Genomic DNA, 4823 nt, shown 5'->3' on the forward strand with positions numbered 1-4823 from the left:
CCTGCAGCATCATACCAGACTAAAATCCAAACTATTAGCAATTTCCCAAACTAATCGGATTGGCTCTTACAGTATGTTTGGTTTGGGGGCATATATTAACCCTTTCTTATAATAGTTTAGTTTAATAGTTTGGAGACTTTTTGTGACCCTATGGGATCCATGCTGTGTAATAATGTTATGAGAGAAAACCAGCAAGGCCTCTGGCATTTTAGGCATCTAACCCCCTGGCTCAGAGTCTGAGATGACTCTTCTAAATTCTGAGCTAAGGGAAATGCCTCTGTTAGGGAGAGTTCTATGCTAAGGATGAGCCAGATTGTGTTAGAGGTCATCCTAGAAATGAGTCTTACCAGAATGCTTTTATGAGATTCCACAACACAGATGTAGGATAGGGAAGATTCATCTTGAAACCCAAGATCCAAACACACTGCCTTCTTGCCATCCAGTACAAATATTTTTGAATGGAAAAATTAAGTAAAGAAATGGAGAGTAAGGTCATAAGGTCTCCATCACACACACACATAGAACTTTTGTGTAGGTGTTCATTTTGAAAGTAAAATAAGTTTGATCAATAAACAACAAAAACCCCAAACAGAAAAAATTAACATATCAACATCAAAAACAAATTTGACTTCAATAGAACATATATCCTACATCCTTATCCAGCATTGCTCATACTGATGTAGTACCAAAGCTAATGTTGCCCAGTCCTGTTTTATCCTCATGGTTGCTAGCAATTCAAACCTATTGTTGTAGCTATTATGCCAAATCCTACCTGTGAGACACAATGTCCTTCTCCAGTAATTGATCCCTCCTGATGATATGTCCAAAGCAAGTGAGTTGAACAATATTCTACTGTGAGCCATAAACTTTCATTGACCAAATTTCACAAGTAGATAGTCAGGACTTTCTTCTTAATATATAAGATCCACTAAATCCTGTCCACTATGGGTGACCCTGCTGGTATTTCAAATACCAATTACATAGCTTACAGCTTCATAGCAATATGAAAGGCACCACAATGTAAGAACATGATATCTGGGTGGCTGTTGGCATTTTATACCCATTGCCACTGAGTCATTTTCAACTCAAAGCAATCCTGTAAGACAGTGTAGAAGTGCCTCATAAGGCTTCCCAGGCTACAATATTTACAAAGCAGGCTGCCACATCTTTCCCCGACAGAGCACGTGGTGAGTTTGAGCTACTGCATTAGTAGCCAAATACTAACCATTTTGCAAGCAGAGCTCTTTTAGTATCACGTTTGTTGCTTTGTTAAGTGCCATTGAGTTGGTTCTACTTGTAAAAAACTTGACCATAGGAAACCTTATGAATATCAGTATATCATTGTCTCTTACAGTGCTGAACAATGAACTCCTCAGGCTAGAAAACTCTCAGATGCTACCTCAAAGTCATTTAGAGTCTATCTAAATTGTGTGGATGAAATAAAGTTTGCAGTATCTTCATTTGATGATGCAATATGAATCAAAATGGGAATAAACAACTGCACATATCCATTAGTAATTGGAACATGAAATGTATGACGTGGGAATCTACAAAAATAGGAAGTTGTCAATTGGAAGTGAGCAAAGTGGAATGGTATTGACCATTCTGAATCAGACAATCATCTGGTATATTATACCAGGAATGACAAATTGAAGAGAAATGTCTTCACATTCACTGTCAAAAAGAACAAACTCTCAGTGATAGGATAAAATCCATTTACTCACAAGGAAGGCAAGTTGATAATACTATTATTCAAATTTATACATCACCTACTATGGAAGACCCCCAACTAGATGGATTGGCCAAGTGACATCATCGATGGATTCAAGCGTGGCAGCAGTAGTGAGGTTGGCCCAGGATCGGACAGTATTTCATTCTGCTGTGCATAAGGTCACTGTGAGTCAGTGCTGACTCGATGGCACCTAACAACAGCAACTGACATCAAAGATGAAGATATTGTATGATTTAATAGTGAGTAATTGTTATGACTAATAGCTACTATAACAACTGTAAAGGTAGAAGTTTTGTAGCAAACAGAGGGGAGTAGTTAATCTTACAGTCCAGGAACAGAGAACCCTAGGACCATGAAAGAAGAAAAGCACTAACTGAATGTGGGACCCTATCCAGAGAAGCAGCAGACACCAGAGATGGAAACAGAGATAAGGGTATAGAGAGAAAGAGCAGCTGAGGACTCTAGACTCTTGGAAAGAGAAAGGCCGTGTCCTGGCAGCCAGGAGCTGGTGGCCAGGAGGCAGGCTTGCAGAATGTGCCCTTTGGTTGTTTAAATGATTATATATTCTTGAGTGTTTTTGTGTACATACCCCCCTGCAAAAACAAAACAAAACAAAAACAGAGGGAATAGAAGCAAATACAGTTGAATGATTATGCACAGAGGAGATTGTAATCATTGCAATGAAATGATGAATGTAAAACTAACGGTCCCCCATGTAAACTATCATTCAATTCACAATAAAAACTTTTTTAGATAATGAAGAAATTGAAGATTTATATCAACTTCTGCAGTCTGAAATTGACCAAGCATGTAATCAAGATGGTGAATGGAATGTGGAAGTTGAAAAATATGGCCTTGTTCATAGAAATTATGCTAGAGAAAATATGACAAAGTTTTGCAAGACTAATAGCCTATTCATTGGAAATACCTCTTTTCAACAATATGTGGGCCTTGCCTGATGGAATATACAGGAATCAAATTGACTACATCTACGGAGAAGTTCAATATCACCAGTCAGAACAAGAACAGAGGTCAACTGCAGAACAGATTATCAATTGCTCATATACAATTCAAGTCAAAGATGAAGTAAATTAAAACAAGTTCATAAGAGCCAAAGTATGGTCTTGAGTATAATAAATCTAAATTTAAAGATTACCTCAAATATAAATTTGATGCATTGAACACTAATGAACAAAAAGCCAGGAAGTTGTGAGATGACATCAAGGACATCATATAAAAAGAAAACAAAATGTTACTAAAAAGTCAGGAAAGAAAGAAAAGACCCAAATGAATTGTCAGAAGAGACACTGAAACTTAATCTTAATGCTAGTGCAATACATGATGAAGTAAAAGAGCTGAACAGAAAATTTCAACGGGTGGCTCAAGAAGACAAAGTAAAATATTATAATAAAGTGTGCAAAGACCTGGAGTTAGAACATCAAAAGGGAAGAATACATGTGACATTTCTTGGCTGAAAGCAATGAAGAAAAAAATCAATCCTCAAGATTCAATACTGAAGGAATCCATGTACAAAATATTGAATGATGCAGAAAGCATCAAAGGAAGATGAAAGGAACATATAGAGTCATTGTACCAAAAAGAATCCATTGACATTCAATTATTTCAGGAGGTACCATACTCATATGGTCAAAAACCAATAATATTGAAAGAAGAAGTCCAAACTTCATTGAAAGAATTAGCAAAAGGCATGTCTTCAGGAATTGACAGAATACCAATTAAGATGTTTCAATAAATGAATGCAATCTGGAAAGTACTCACTCATCTATGTCAGGAAATTTGAAAGCCAGCTACCTGGCCAACAGAATGGAAGAACTCCATAATTATGCCCATTTCAAAGACAGGTGATCCAACAATGCAGAAGTCATTTAACACTTACAATAATGAATATTGATAGTGCTATAGGATAAGCACTGGATTACTAACTGTAAAGTCAGCAGTTCAAACCCACTAGATGCTCCTCAAAAACTATTTACAGGGTCACTTTGAGTCAGAAATTAACAGCAACATCATTAATATCACATGCAAATAAAGTTCTGTTGAAAGCAATTCAAATGCAGTTGCAGTAGTGCATCCACAGGGAACTGACAAGAATTCAAGCTGAATCAATCAGAAAAGGACATGGAATTAGAAATATCATAGCTGATGCCAGATAGATTCTGGCTGAAAGCAGATAATACCAGGAAGATGTCGAGCTGTGTTTTACTGACTCTGCAAAGGTTTTGTTTGTTTGTTTGTTTTACTTTGTGTATCACAACAAATTATGAATAACATTACAAAAAATAGGAATTCAAAAGTAGTTAATTATGCTTATTTAGAACCTGTACATAGACTAATAGACAGTTGTTCAAACAGAACAAGGAAAATGTGTACATTAGGGCTGTATCCTTTCAACATACTGATTCAATCTTTATGCTGAACAAATGATCTGAAAAACTGGACTATATGAGGGAGAATGTGGCATCAGGATTGGAGAAATCAGATGACACAACTTGGCTTGCTGAAAGCAAAGAGGACTTACTGATAAAGATCAAAGATTACAGCCTTCAACAAAGAAAACAAAAATCCTCACAACTGAATAAGTGACATTGTCATAAAAGGACAGTTTTTAAAATATGTCACTTTGATGACTATGGTATGCCTAAGGTATGCATGGTATTTCAATTGCCTCATATACATGCAAAAACTGGATAATGAATAAGGAAGACCAAAGAAGAATTGATTCATTTAAGTAAGAGTGTAGCATAGTGGTTACTTAGTGGTTACGAATCAGGCTGCGAACCTCAGGGTCAGCACTTTGAAACTACCAGATGTTCCGCGGGAGAAAGAACAGGATTTCTGCTCCCATAAAGATTTTAAAACCTCAGAAACTCTGTACAGGATCGCTATGGGTCGGAACCGACTCCATGACACATAACAACAATAAAATACTAAAATTAAATAATAATAAATAAAATAACAATAAAATAAAAAAATAGGATGGACTGCCAGAAGAACAAACAAATCTGTCTTGGAAAAAGTAGTCAGAATCCTCCTTAGAAGTGAGGATGGCAAGACTTCATCTTACATATTT

This window comes from Chrysochloris asiatica, unplaced genomic scaffold (assembly GCF_000296735.1).
Source record: "Chrysochloris asiatica unplaced genomic scaffold, ChrAsi1.0 scaffold00222, whole genome shotgun sequence".
In the NCBI taxonomy this organism is placed as follows: Eukaryota; Metazoa; Chordata; class Mammalia; order Afrosoricida; family Chrysochloridae; genus Chrysochloris; species Chrysochloris asiatica.